This window comes from Rhipicephalus microplus, chromosome 8 (genome assembly GCF_043290135.1).
Source record: "Rhipicephalus microplus isolate Deutch F79 chromosome 8, USDA_Rmic, whole genome shotgun sequence".
Classification (NCBI taxonomy): Eukaryota; Metazoa; Arthropoda; class Arachnida; order Ixodida; family Ixodidae; genus Rhipicephalus; species Rhipicephalus microplus.
Genome location: NC_134707.1, coordinates 1,594,534 through 1,610,334, shown reverse-complemented (window position 1 = coordinate 1,610,334; position 15,801 = coordinate 1,594,534). Strand labels below are relative to the sequence as shown.

The following is a 15,801-nucleotide window of genomic DNA, read 5'->3' as shown; positions in this document are numbered from 1 at the left end:
TACCACGGGCCCTACTGCATTTTCACCCGTACGTCACCAGTCAATTACGAGATCGAGCCTTTGACACCGTCCGATGACTTAAGTCGTCGTGGTAGAGAAATCGTACATGTTAGTCGCCTGAAGCCGTATCATGGCTCCACTATAGTGACTACACCATAAGTCGCCAGGATGGCTACGCTCTTCACTGGGGGCCAATGTAGAGAACAATGGGAGACAATGAAGCAGTAAGCAAGGAAAGCCACAGTGTTAGTAATATACACGCGACCCGAGCTTGCGCTTGCTTGGATTTCAGACTGTGGACATTTCTCGGTCTGTTGACGTTCCTCGGCCTTCCACATCGTATGTGCCTAAATAAATCGCGTAACAACAAAAAAGCCTTTGAAGTGCAAATAACCTTTGCTTCGCGTTTATGTAACTGACAGCACGAAAACCGCTTTCAGCACCAGGACTGGTCATAGACTCTTTAACCAGAGTTCTGTTGATATACGCCATATCGGGTCCAAATCATACAGTTTGTTAGTTTCACTTAAGGGAGCAGACTCATTTTAGACTTCTTTTTGTTTATTTCTTCAGTGATCTTGATCATACTGCACGTGCTTATGCAGTTTTTTCTGCTGATTTTAAGTATTTAATTACTAGAGACTAGATTATAGGCAAATGTCTATTTTGTTTCTTGTGTTCCTATTGTCACGGGGTCGTGACGTGGCCGAAGACAGGAGACTTCGTGTTGGGATTTAACTGTTTATTTGGGCGAAACTGTGCCCGGTAAACGGAAAGTCCAATTACAGCAGCAATCTCGCACAGATAGCAGTCTCGGACTGATAGCGGCGAACGGAGCGTCGGCCCACGATCAACAACTGACAAGCGGTGAAGCATGTCGGCATTTATACTCTTGCCGTCGAATGTTCTAACGTTATCGCTGGCGGTGGCGTAGGTTCCAGAACAATCTGTACCGTTCGCACAGTGGGCGTGATCTTATCGAATTGATCTACTACAGTCCGGAACCATCTCGAAAACTGCAGGCGCGGTTTGCGCTGAGAATCGTGTGGTGTTTTGGGACGATAACAAAAACTTGGGAAGTGGAACGTGGCATTGCCCCCCTCTGAAAAAAAGGCATTGTTCCGATGCTTTAACTAAAGATGAAGGTACAATAATAATGCAAGAAAGTACAATGAATAAATTACGATACAACAATAATACAAAAAACACTGTTTCAGTTTGTTAACGTGCATGAAACGGCTTGAGGAGCGCGACATGCACGACTTCAGGTCGCGATCGGCGTCGTTGAGAGTTCGTGATGCCGTCGGGGACAACCTCCTAATCAAGTGGGCCGCGACGTCGAACCACCCTGTGCGGTCCAAAGTACCGTCGCAGAAGCTTTTCACTTAGTCCACGTCGGCGTATCGGCGTCCACAGCCAAACACGTTCAACGGGCTGGTATTCCACGAAGCGTCGTCGAAGGTTGTAACGGTGGCTGTCGGTCGTCTGTTGATTCTTGATACGGAGACGCGCAAGTTGTCAGGCTCCTTCGGCGCGTTGAAGATACACGCTCACATCGAGGTTTTCTTCGTCGGTGACGTTGGGTAACATAGCATCGAGCATCGTTGCCGGGCTCCTTCCGTAGACCAATTTGTATGGAGATATCTGCATCGTCTCCTGCATCGCCGTGTTATATGCGAAGGTCACATACGGAAGAATGGCGTCCCACGTCTTGTGTTCGACATCGACGTACATTGACAGCATGTCGGCGATCGTCTTGTTAAGCCGCTCGGTGAGGCCGTTGGTCTGTGGGTGGTACGCTGTCGTCCGGCGGTGGTTTGTTTGGTGGTATGCCAAGATCGCTTGAGTTAGGTCGGCAGTGAATGCGGTTCCTCTGTCGGTGATAAGGACCTCCGGGGCGCCGTGACGTAGGATGATATTTTCGACGAAGAACTTAGCTACCTCAGATGCACTACCTTTTGGCAGGGCTTTTGTCTCGGCGTAGCGGGTGAGGTAGTCGGTAGCTACCACGATCCACTTGTTTCCGAAAGCCGACGTCGGGAACGGCCCCAGTAGGTCCATACCAATCTGCTGGAAAGGTCGGCAAGGTGGATCAATTGGCTGCAGAAGTCCCGCTGGCCTTGTCGGCGGTGTCTTGCGTCGCTGACAGTCCCGGCATGTCCTCACATAACGAGTGACGTCGGTGGTAAGACGTGGCCAGTAGTACCTTTCTTGTATCCTCGCGAGCGTGCGAGAAACACCGAGGTGCCCTGCTGTCAGATCGTCGTGCAGGGCCTGTAGGAGTTCTGGTCGCAGAGCTGAAGGCACCACAAGGAGGTACTTAGCTTGAAGCGGTGAAAAGTTTTTCTTTTGTAGAAGACCGTTTCGTAGAAAGAATGACGCATGTGCGCGCTTGAATACGTCGGGACTTCAGCGGTCCTGCCTTCGAGGTATTCTATTAGGGCCTTAAGTTCCGGGTCGGCCCGCTGTCGTTCAGCGAAGTCGTCGGTAGTTATCGTTCCCAAGAAGTAGTCGTCATCCGGGTCGTCGGGTAGCGGTTGGTCGACAGGCGCACGAGAAAGACAGTCGGCGTCGGAGTGTTTTTTTCCGGACTTGTAAATGACAGTAATGTCATATTCTTGAAGTTTCAGGCTCCATCGTACGAGGTGACCTGAAGGGTCCTTCAAGGTGGCTAGCCAACACAAGGCATGGTGGTCGCTCACAACTTTGAAGGGCCTGCCGTAGAGGTAGGGGCGAAATTTGGACGTAGCCCAGATGATGGCGAGGCACTTCTTTTCTGTTGAGGAATAATTTGCTTCTGCTTTGGATAGCGATCGGCTGGCGTAACTAATAACCCTTTCAAGTCCGTCAGCCCTCTACACAAGAACGGCGCCAAGACCTACGCTGCTTGCGTCAGTATGTATTTCTGTCTCGGCGAATTTGTCGAAATGGGCAAGTAACGGAGGCGTCTGGAGGCGATGTTTAAGCTCCTGGAAAGTGTGTTCCTGTGGCGTTTCCCACTTGAACTCCACGTCGGCCTTGGTAAGGTTAGTGAGAGGATCGGCGATGCGGGCGAAGTTTTTCACGAACCGCCTATAATAGGCGCACAGGCCCAGAAATTGGCATACGGCTTTCTTGTCAGTGGGCGGCGGGAAATCGGCGATGGCGGCTGTTTTCCGTAGATCGGGACGAACTCCAGACTTGCTGATGACGTGCCCCAGAAACAAGAGCTCCTCGTACGCGAACCTGCACATTTCTGGCTTCAGTGTGAGTCCGGACGTCTTGATGGCTTGAAGTACAGCTTTAAGGCGCCGAAGATGCTCATCGAAACTCGAGGAAAACACGACGACGTCGTCCAAGTACACAAGGCAAGTCTGCCACTTCAATCCTGCCAGTACTGTATCCATAACGCGTTGAAAAGTTGCAGGCGCTGAGCAAAGGCCGAAGGGCATCACCTTAAACTCGAAAAGGCCGTCCGGTGTTATAAACGCCGTCTTCTCTCGGTCTTTTTCGTCGACTTCGATTTGCCAATAGCCAGGCTTGAGGTCCATTGACGAAAAGTACTTGGCGTTATGGAGCCGATCAAGTGCGTCGTCTATTCGTGGGAGAGGATACACGTCCTTTCTTGTGATTTTGTTCAGGCGGCGATAATCGACGCAGAAACGTAGGGTCCCATCCTTTTTCTTCACTAACACCACGGGGGATGCCCATGGACTCTTGGACGGCTGGATAATGTCATCCCGCAGCATTTCATCAACTTGTCTCTTTATGGCCTCGCGTTCTTGCGTCGAAACCCTGTACGGACTCTGACGGAGTGGTCTGGCATTTTCTTCGGTTATGATGCAATGTTTCGTGATTGGGGTCTGCCGAATTTTCGATGACGACGAAAAGCAATCTTCGTATTGCAGGAGCAGGGCCTTGAGCTGTTCTTGCTTATCGTTCGGAAGTCTGGTTTTGACGTTGAAAGCTATGGGAGGGGCTTGGTTCCTCTGAGCAGGTTCCGCAGAATTGGCGAGGGCGAAAGCACTGGTGGCTTCGACAATTTCTTCGATGTATGCGACCGTCGTTCCTTTGTTCACATGTTTGTACTCATTGCTGAAATTCGTGAGCATAACCGTTGCTTTGCCTCCCCGCAGCTCTGCAATTCCTCTTGCGACGCAAATATTTCGGGTGACGAACAGATGCTGACTGGCTTCAACGACCCCTTCCAAGTCAGGTGATTTAGGAGCGCCGACTGAAATAATGACGCTTGAGCGAGGCGGAATGGTGACTTGTTCTTCCAGCACATTCAAGGCATGGTGTCCTGACGGCGTGCGTGGCGGAAGTGCTTCTTCTGTGGATAACGTTATCGACTTTGTTTTTAGGTTGATGACAGCACCATGGAGGCATAAGAAGTCCATGCCAAGGATGACATCTCTCGAGCAACGCTGTTGGACTACGAAGTCTGTAGGATAAATACGACCGTTAATGGTGACTCTCGCTGTGCAGATTCCTGCAGGCGTTACGAGATGACCTCCAGGTGTGCGGATTTCAGGGCCTTTCGAAGCTGTCCTAACTTTCTTTAACTTCGCGGCGAACGACCCACTGATGACGGAGTAGTCGGCCCCAGTATCGACGAGAGCGGTCACACTGTGGCCGTCGATAAGAACGTCGAGGTCGCTAGTTCGCCGTCTCGCATTACAGTTAGGGCGTGGCGTCGGGTCACGGCTGCGTCGGCTTGTTCCGCTGCTTCCATGTTGCGTCGTCAGGCCACCTTCGGTAAGTGAGCTTTCGCCGTCAGGGCTTTGCCTGGTTGGCGTTGTGTTCGGAAAGCTCCGTCGCGGCGTCGTCGTCGTCGGAGGATCTTCGGTAGTTCGTCGCACAGCAACCGCACCTCCACCGGTTGCTGCCCTTATTTTCCCGGATACGGGCTAGGAGACCGGCCCCGCGTTGGGCCGGAGTACTGCCGGTGGTGCGGTGACGTGCGGCGGCTGGGCGACGGCGAGCGCGAAGGGCTTCGTGGTGTCCACCGAGTTCCTGTCAGGTAGTCAGCGATGTCACGAGGTCGTTCTCCTGGCTGTGGACGCGGTGCATTGACGGCGAAGCCACGCAGTTTCATCTGTCGGTACTGGCAACGGCGGTATGTGTGTCCGGCCTCGCCGCAGTGGTAGCAGAGCGGGTGATGGTCAGGAGTGCGCCAGACGTCGGTCTTCCTTGGTGCACTGCGCTGGTCCGCTGGCGAATGGTGTGACGTCGGTGGTGGTGGTGGCGGCGGTAACGTCTGTCGACGGAAGTGCGATGGGGCGGCGTTTTGACGTGGACGGGGAGGAGCGTTGTGGCGCAGTGCAGCGGCGTAGCTCATAGCTTCCGGCTCTGGCAGGGGTGCATGGGGAATTTGAAGCGATTGCCGAACTTCTTCTCGCACAATGTCGGCGATTGAATCCACTTGAGGCTGCGCCGAAGGCAACAGCTTGCGCAGCTCTTCCCGCACGATCGCTCGGATCGTTTCACGCAGGTCTCCGGAGTTACTGGCTTGAGCAGCAGCGTAGTCTGCAGTCAGGCGACGATTATACTGTCTGGTGCGCATGTCCAGGGTCTTTTCGATAGTGGTCGCTTCGGCTACAAATTCTTGGACGGTTTTTGGTGGGTTTCTCATCAGTCCCGCGAAGAGCTCCTGTTTGACCCCTCGCATGAGGAAACGAACTTTTTCTCCTCAGGCATGTCTGGGTCAGCGTGACGGAATAGTCGGGTCATTTCTTCTGTGAAAGTGGCGACATTTTCATTTGGGAGCTGAACCCGGGTCTCTAATAAAGCAGCGGCCCTCTCTTTGCGAGCGACGCTTGCGAACGTTTGCCGGAATGCGTCGCAGAAAACATCCCACGTTCGGAGCGTGGACTCCTGATTTTCAAGCCGGGTCCTTGCGGTGTCTTCCAAATAGAAGAACACACGACGCAGCTTTTCGTCATGGTCCCAGTCGTTGAGGGCGGCCACACGGTCGTATGTTTCTAGCCAGTACTCCGGGTCTTCAAACGATGACCCATGGAAAATTGGTGGTTCCCTGGGTTGATGCATGACCATCGTGGGCTGGGACGCTGTGGTTGTCATTGTCGCTGCAGTCACGGTCATGGCCTTGGTCTTCCGGGCCTTGTCTTGTAGAAGCCCGTACTCCGGTGGTAGCCCTTGCTGTCGGCGGCTTGTTCGCTGCTCCTGGTTGGTGTCGGTGTCTTCTCCGCGACGTGGGCTGGGTTCACGGCTTGACGGGGGTGTCCGGTACATGAACGAAGCAGCACCTCCACCAGATGTCACGGGGTCGTGACGTGGCTGAAGACAGGAGACTTCGTGTTGGGATTTAACTGTTTATTTGGGTGAACCTGTGCCCGGTAAACGGAAAGTCCAATTACAGCAGCAGTCTCGCACAGATAGCAGTCTCGGACTGATAGCGGCGAACGGAGCGTCGGCCCACGATCAACAACTGACAAGCGGTGAAGCGTGTCGGCATTTATACTCTTGCCGTCGAATGTTCTAGCGTTATCGCTGGCAGTGGCGGAGGTTCCAGAACAATTTGTACCGTTCGCACAGTGGGCGTGATCTTATCGAAATGATCTACTACAGTCCGGAACCTTCTCGAAAACTGCAGGCGCGGTTTGCGCTGAGAATCGTGTGGTGTTTTGGGACGATAACAAAAACTTGGGAAATGGAACGTGGCACTATCGTGCCATTTTGACATACGAGATGAATTAGAGAGCAAGAAGAGCTTTTATAGTGTTTTTATAGTGCCATAAGTGCCTATTTTGGACGTTGCTGCCTAAATTTCTATAAGTGCCTATAAATGCCTGTTTTCGAAATCATTGTCTATATAAATGTCATTTAACCTCAAATTTTGCTTTGAAGTACCGCTGGAGTCCAGTATTCATGTTACCCGAAAAAATTTAGCTTTTCGAACACTGTGGGTATTTACTCTCGTAATCCTCGCACTCACATAATTCTCGCACCCCCCACATCGCCCAACAAAAATACGATTTTTTTTTCTCGAGTAATCATCGCACCCCCAAAAATTGCCGCTATAACGCCATCTGCTTGTTCCAGCCATATAAGACGATAGCACTGTCTGACGCCATCTCTTAAGCATCAAGCGTACTATTATGGCACGGAGATTCAATTCAATTCAAGCCAAGCCAAGGAGGCACAGAACACCTACCGAAGAGCACTAAGGCTGTTCATGTCTGTTCATTTTTTTATTCCACTATGTTAGTACCATATATAAAGTATTTTTTCTCTTAAACTTGTCATGAATGCTCAAGGCACAGCACCCACTTGAGGTCCCACCCAAGTCGGACCGGTGGTTTGCAGTTGCAACACAGCTCAGTCTTAAGGGGAGATGCGGGTCGAAAAATGCGAGTCTTTTTTAAATTACTGATTTTTAATTTTTGCCTGTTTTGATAAGATTGGTACCTCTACTATTATGAAAAAAAGTTACAGGTCGAGACATAACTGGAAATGCTTTAAAATTGCATCTAAAGAGCACAAGGTGTTTGTTAAAAGGCTCAAAGTGTGCAGTCTTCGAGCACCTTGCCGCCGATAATGCGCCGCCGCTCGCCATTGTTGATCGCATGAGCCGAAGAGTCGAACCTCGCTCTTCAAATAACAGTTTCCCTTGCTGATGCAGCACAAAAAATAATAAAAAGAAGCACTCTTTTGCGCATTTTTTGAGTGCCCCGATTGGCTATCACGTGGTTCGGATCCGGGGACCGCCATTGGTCGCTACGTGCCTGTATGTGCTGTGACGCCTGTTTGTGGGGTCCTCGTCTTGTGTACCTGCCTTTTAGTGTACCTGCCTTTTAGTGTACTAATGCCTTTTAGTGTACCCTTAAGGGTGGACAAATAGACAAATGTACAGACAGACAGACCAAATTTTTTGTGTCGAAGGTCCCCAAGAAAGACTATCATCTCTAAAAAATGTTTATGCTGCTTTTGCTGCGTTCACAGCCTTTTGTCTACCGTATTTACTTGCGTGATCCTCGCACCCCCGACATCACCCGACAAAAATACGATTTTTTTCTTTTCCTCGAGTAATTATCGTATCCCCGAAATTTGCTGCAATAATGTCGGCTGCTCGTTTCAGCCACTGATGATGATAGCGTGCACCGTCTGGCGCCATCTCCTAAGCATAGAGCGTACTATTATTGCACCGAAATTCAATACAATCCAATCCAAGCCAGAGTGGCAAGTGCGCGTTGTGGTGCGTTTTGTATGTTGCGTCGATAATCTTGTCACGCTATGGGGCGATACTGAAGCCACAGGGCTGCTTTAAAGTTGAAAGTGATTGATCATGCACTAAACAGTGGCAACAGGGCCACTGGTAGGCCCTTTGGAGTCGAGTTTTGTGTTCGCTACTGGTGACAGCAGCTGGAAACCACCAAGACGCGTTGGGCCTGTCGTGTGCCAGACTGGGATTGATGGTAAACTTTATTTCTTCAGAAGGAAACTGTGGACGATTCTGTTAAATAGCCATCAGTCCAATACTGACATCCTACGCTTACCTTTTGAGGGCTCTTGTTGAGTGACGAACGCTACCGCAACGCCCACAAGCTTTGCGTATGGTATTCTAATTCTCGACTGTTTGCTTGCACTTTTTGTGTATTAAATAAATCTTGCCTTGTGTCGAACCTCTGCTTTTATTGTTGAGGTAAACTTTAATTAGTACTTTTCAAAGCTTGCTGTTGCTGGTGTGAGAACCCTGATTTGCGGCCACTTCGTTTTCTTTTTCGCTCTTTACGTTTTCGTGGAAAGTTTTCTCCGTGCAATTCTCGCACACCCAACTTTGCATGAGTTTTCCGTCGAAAAAAGTGCGAGGATTATGCGAGTAAATACGGTATACTCCATCTCATAAGTTATTTTCAGCACTGTCATGCCTACAAGGCCTTTTTGCCAATAGGAAGGTGGACTAGCCCAAACACATGTATTCATCCGCGTTGTGTGGTCTGCTCGGCATCTCTCCGGCGTCTGCTCGCTTGCGTAGGGAGCAGGAGGTACTTCTGTGCAGCGGCAGGATGATAAAGATGAATGCGAAACCATGGAGTGTCATAAAAGAAAAGCAAAATGTAGATAAAAAAACTGTACCTATATGATTTTTGTTTTATTTGTCATTTACTTCTTGAATGGTGTTTATTAGGTCACATGAGAAATTTCACTTAGACAGTAGAAGTTGTTGCGGGCCCAATGAAAAGTTTTGTACCACTAGAATTATTTAATTGTAATTACAAGCTACGAAAGCGTGATGTGAGGAGGGGGAGCTTGAAACCTTCGCCACTCGCTCGATGTAGACTTCGCAAACCAAATTTTTTCCCTGTGCTATTTGGTATTGGAGCAACTCGGAGCTGGAGGGTCACAGATGCGGACGCATCAGCATGTCATGTGCGTGTAAGGTTACTTTCACTTGACATGTTCATGCCAGGCCGTGCACGCAGGCGGTGTTCTGTCGTTTCGACGTTCTCCGTATTGTACCTCCTGTTTCTGTGGGATGCATTCCTGTATGCGCACGCATTTGGAGAGGCTGGCATGCGTCACGTATCTTTACTATGATGCACAGCATAGCACCCCTGCAACTCCTCTAAGGGATGATGCACCAAAAACACGCCAATCGTTGTGAATGCTGGCACCGGCACTATGCAAGAATGGCGAGAACACCAACACAAATGAAATGGAGACAGCTAAGTCTTGCATCTCGCTTGATACGAAGTTAGAAAAAGAATAATGCGCATAGATTCCATCTGTGTGTTTTAATATTTCTGTCATCCTTTATACTTCTATTGAGGCAGCAGATTGCACAAATTACACACGTCATCACGAATAGTTCTCGCAGTGTCACATACAACTTCGACGTATGCAGGACCATTCCGTCCCCTCTACCATGTTGGGGCGCATGCCCGTGGGATGAAGGTCAAGCGGTGGTCAGTCTGGCATTTCACCTCTTTATGGCGTGCGTAGAACTGCAAATCTTTGTAGATGAGGTCGTGAGCCCCCGGTGCATGCATTTCTCTTCACTTCTCGAAATACTTCAACCTGCACAAGAACCCTTTAATGTGTTCACAGTCAGAAGAAAATTGAGCCTGTGCGGTTAGACCAAGTTAATACGAAACAAAAATATTTTTCTGGCCTATTGCACTCTGGCTATTTGCACCTGTGTAGCCCTTCTCAGCCATGCCAAAAAAAGATAGACCTAGAATCATGTTTATTCGACGGTGGACACTTAACTCACCCTGCTAGACTATAAATGGAGAGACCGTATTCCGCAAACCCTGCGGGAAAAAAAAATGCATGGCTATGCTACACCATTGCACCTTTGTACCATCATAAACTGAAGCATTTTTGTTTGCTCTCTTTTCGTAGACACAGATCCCACACGTATTTCTTCGAAAATCTGAATTTCGTCAAAAGTTTATTGTGCCTATATTCACAATTTTGGGAGCCTAGAACAGTGATTTTCGGAGCCTAGAACAGTGCCTAAAACCCGGTTTTTTAGTGCCTATAAGTCCCGGCCTCTAGTAACTACTTTTCCTGTAACTCATCTTGTTCCTGAGATAACTTAAGTTCAGCTCTTCATGTTTAAGGCCACTATATAAAAAGAAGTGCTTAATTAAAACTGATATTTAAGATATGGCAACATAGACTAATGACTAGAGATTGAAAGTATGCAAGAGTTTTTTGCTTTTCGGCCTTTCTTGGTTATCTTACAGCGAAATAAACTTTTCATTTTCAGAAACAGTTGGAATTGTGTTGCAGTTTTGATAAGTAATGATTAAAAAGGCTTAGGCTCATACTTGCATTTTATACATGCACGAGCTTCTGTTGCAAAAAGAATTATTGTTGTACCTGCCCTAGCTGCAGAGATATTGAAGCCTCAAAATTGAACAGTCGTAAATTTAAGTTCTTGTGAAAAATGGAAAAAACTGATAACACCCAGTTTCTTCAAAAAACACTAATCTTGGGGTGCATGTTTTGCAATGCTCATAAAGGCTCTCATAAATTGGTAGTAGAGCTTCGGACACAGGTGCTGGCAAATTATAAAACAGCCTCGAAGTAGGCTCCCCATTTTTTTAGGTTTTGCATTGTACTAGCGCCAAGACTCTGGGCAGTCAAAATGACATTAAAAAAATTATTGCTTCCTGGTGTTTGAAAATTTGCAGAGAGAGGGAAAAATACTTGCAGATGCCAAATATGTCAGTTCTAAAACATTAATTTTTTTTGTCACTTTTTGATTCCAAAGACCAGTCTACCCCCTTAAATTCTTAGCAGTGATTGCTATAATAACAAAATGTATTGTTATACCAAGTAAGGCTTGATGTTAGCCGCGAACAGAACTAGTGGCGGGGCTGCCATTTAGAAGGTCCGAGAACGTGCAAAAAGCTTCCTTCACGCACTGTGTTTGATATCCGCATGATGGCTTGGATGACTAGGGACCTCCGGAACACCTTTGGCATGCTAATGCACGATTGGCGCGACGAAGATTTGGCTGCTTTGAAATCATGGCCCACTGCATATCCCCTGTCGGAGGTAGCAGATGACGACGAAGAAGGAGTGATGGCGGGCTGCTGTCTCCTCAGCGAGCGCTAAGAAGTGTGTGCACCAGTAGTATCATCATGCACAGTTTAGTGTCCATTTGTCGCCATTAAAGGCATTCTGCTGCTTGCCTCACGGCACTTCATTTAACAAAGGCCGGCATTCCATAACAAATGGTGCCCAGAACTCGAGACAATGAGTGGCTCCCAACGAAAGGAACAATGAGCCACGGCGGCTAGCAGTTTTTTCTAGAAACCGCAGCTGGAGCAACCTCATCCGCATTGGAACCATACCCAAGAAAGCAACGAGCGGAACCGGCTACCTTACGAGTAAGTAAGCCGTAATATTAATGACATAAACCATCTGAAAGCCGAACGTGCTGCTAAATAAACACAGTTAACGAAGGTCATGAATGAGGCAATGAAGCTGTTAGTGACAGCAACGACCGAGCCGGGTTCAGCAAAGTCATAGACAAGCTCGTCGCGAGCTATGACGAGCTGCGGAAAATCAATGCTGAAATTGAGGACATCATTTTGGTTGAAGAACTATAAAAAAGAGTACGAGTCTGTGATGCATTATGATGATGGGGCACTTGTGACCCTGTTGCGCCTGAGGTGCCGTCTTGATGAGCTCTGCCTCATCAACGCACTGCAGACCATTACTTCGACGACCATCAACACGGTCGCTTGCCCAAAGGGCAGCTGCATCCCAGAGCTTTGGACCGCGTCTCCGAACGCTGATGACCAAGCCACTTCATGGGGACGTGTGAATGGACATCTCTGAGCATGACGGATAAACTTCACTACCTCTGCCACTACATGGTAGGTGAAGCCGCAGCTGCGATTGCAGGGCTATCAACGACGGAAGTTTGCTATGGGAGTGCCATCCAGCTGTTGAAGTAGAGGTTTGGGGACAAGAGCCGGATTGGACAAGAGCCGGGTTGGACAAGAGAGATTGAAGTAACTAGAAGAATAAGAATGGAGTGGAGCACATTCGGCAAGCATTCTCATATTATGACAGGTAGATTGCCACTATCCTTCAAGAGGAAGGTATATAACAGCTGTATCTTGCCGGTACTTAGCTACGAAGCAGAAACCTGGAGACTTACAAAGAGGGTTCAGCTTAAATTGAGGACGACGCAGCGAGCAATGGAAAGAAAAATGATAGGTGTAACCTTAAAAGACAACAAGAGCAAAGTGGATCAGGGAACAAAGGGGGGTTAAGGATATCATATTTAAAATCAAGAAGAGGAAATGGACAAGGGCCGGGCATTTAGCGCGAAAACAGGATAACCGCTGGTCATTGAGGGTAACTGATTGGATTCCCAGAGAAGGCAAGCAGGTTAGGGGGAGAGAGAAGGTTAGGTGGGCAGATGTGATTAAGAAGTTTGTGGGTATAAATTGGCAGCAGCAAGCACAGGACCGAGTTAACTAGAACATGGGAGAGGCCTTTGTCCTGCAGTGGACGTAGTGAAGCTGATGATGATGATAATAGATGGTGCTGTACGCATTCTGTGTCATCGCCATTTCTCGTCTACTTTCCTGGATGGCGCTGTCCCTTAGAAATATGGGCAATATGTTGGTTGGGTGAATGGAGATAGATGGCATTGGAGGTGTCACTTCTCTCCATTTGACTGCTGCCCGGAGCTCCGCCGGCATGCCCATTATCTTTCATTCTCCTGGATCGTCGCTATACATGTCGGATCGTGAGCGCGATGGCGAGCAGATCCCGAGACGGTGCGTGCCAAGGACGCTGCTGCGAAACGTGTTCAACAAGAAGTGGATTGTAATACAGTGCACTCCAAGGAAGCCGCTGCGAAACTGGCTCAATGAGAAGCGGACCACGCAATGTGAGAGCGAAAAGCGGCAAGGTTCTCGGAGGTTTCTTGGGCGAGGTTCTCGGAGGATTTACGGTATCACTGAAAAACCTCCGGAGCTTCGCCCACCGCGCATTCTATGTATCGTCCCGCCGTCTATAAGTTCTGAGGTGATGAACAATAAGTCCCAGTTCTTGCGATTAGACGTCACGTATATTGACAGCATATTCACCAGTGTCCAGTTTGTGCAATCAGTAAGGCCATTCATATGTGGATGGTATGGTTCAAATGTCAAAGTTCTGAGCCATGCATATGGAGCAGTTTCTCGACAACGTCTGCCGCAAACTGACGGCTGCAGTCACTTCTTATGACGCGAGGAGGTCCATGACGCAGTATAATCGAGTGCAGAAGGAAGGAGGAGACTGCCCAGCTGTTGCAGATGGCAGAGTGGCCGTCTCGAAGTGTAACCGGCGCACACTACAGTTCATTGGTTGTCTTTTGTTGAGTGTGGACCTGATATAAAACTTGCTTCTCCAGTGTACCTCAAAATTACCTGCTCCAATGTGCTCCAATACGGAAAATTTTGTTGCTTCAAAAATTGCTCCAAATTGGAAGACCTTGTTAGCATTACTGTAACGTGCCACTTATTGTACGTCATAAATATTGAGGTATCCCAGCTGGCCAACATTATTCGGTGCTAGCCAACGTTAGCCAATTTCAGTTAACTGTGTGCCAACACTGGGCACCCTTACACAGCTGTAGCCAAGAGTTACCGAAGCAGTTGGTTGTACACAATACTAAGTACATGTCATCGTAAGCATCATATCGTGTTACTTATTGTATGTCCTGGATATTGAGGTTATCGAGCTAAAGAATTGTCATTTGGGTCGTGCAATGCTTGTCATGTCATGACGTGTGATCGTCTGGTGTCCGTGAAAGCTCAGTGTGGAAAACCTGTGACACCTCCCACTGGAACTGGCGATAATGACAGCAACTGCTGCCAAAACCAGGCGTAGCCACGCAGTAGGAGAGAGTAATCTAGCAGATAATGAAGGATGGACTCCAAAAGTGCGTGCCCTTGTCCACCACTTAAGTAACGGCTCTTAGAGGTTGAGAAATAGCATCCTTTTGTTTCGTGTGTAAAGTGTAGTAGGCACAGATTTTGTGCTTTCAAATCACATAAATAATCGTAGCGTGGCCTCCATATTGTCTAGTTTTTGGCAAACATTTTGGGAACACCACTTAGCAGCAACCCTCCTCTGCTTCACCAGGCTAGCCTAAGGAAATTCTTTCATGCTCCTATATTGTGTAATAATATGCTCTTCTAGTTTTTCTTCTGTAATTTTTCTTCAAAGTATTAAAAGATTGTTGGGAGAAACATTTCAGAAAAGTTTGAAAAATGTTTAATTCAATTTGCACCCTGGCTTTGAATGTTCGAATTCACTTCACACCAAAAGTTTTGCTCTTTGATCAGCGCTAATAAGTGGCTGTGTTTATGATTACCTCTAAATTTAATCCTAAATGTTTGATTTTATGATATGATTAATGCTAGCATCTTCAATTATGAACAATTCTGGCTCTTTTCAGGGCGCTCACCTGCAGTGCACAACATACAAAAAACAAAATTAACAAATGGCAAACTGCTGCAGAGCGAGTGCCTAGCTTGCCGCTGACCTGTCTTTCAACTTTAATGAAGGGTTGCTACTTCTTACATTCAATAAATATGTGCATTGTCACTGAAGTTCTCAAAGTATGATAAAACATCTTTTTGTTTTATACTGAGAGAAGCAATGGGCTACTTCAGTACACAATCAACCATTGTGGTACAAAGAAGGCTTCCAGCCAGATGCGTCTGAAGTGTGTGGACTCTTTGCAAATATTGCCATTCTGCATACTGTATTCTGAATATTGTCACGGGGTCATGAGGTAGACGAAGAGAGCAGACTGTTGATCGAAGATGGAACTGTTTATAGGGCCGAACTTGTGGCCGACAAACAAAAAAAGCAAGATCACAGCAATATATAATGGCACCGATAGCGACGAACAGAGCGTCAGCCGTCGATCAGCTGACGAGCGGTGAAGCGCGTTATACACGCGCCGTCGAATATTTCAGCGTGATTGCTAGCGGCCACATAGGTGCCATCTACTACAGTCCCAAAGCTTCTGGAACACTGCGGGTACAATTTTTGATGAGAATTACGTACAGTGTAACGAAGCAATAACATAACGTGAGGAAGAATCGTGGCATTATTGCATTTGCATCTTAGCATTCCTTTGCACACAACAGCGTCACAAAGCCATTTTTATAGTTTATTGCAAGAAACTGTTTTTTTATTATGTTTGAGCGTAGTTTACTTTTCATTAGTAATTTGAAATTTTGTTGCAAATTTCAATGGTAGGGGTTCTGTTCAGTTATTATAGTAAGAAAGCCCAGCATTAAAATTATATCGGCTTTCATTCCCTGTAAT

The 15,801-nt window shown here is 47.8% G+C and overlaps 1 protein-coding gene across 5 annotated transcripts in view; it reads left to right on the top strand.

Moving 5' to 3' along the window:
* The window catches only part of Sec10 (Exocyst complex component Sec10), a 408,207-nt gene that overhangs the window by 63,411 nt on the left and 328,995 nt on the right, over nucleotides 1-15,801 (top strand). The window lies entirely within an intron of this gene.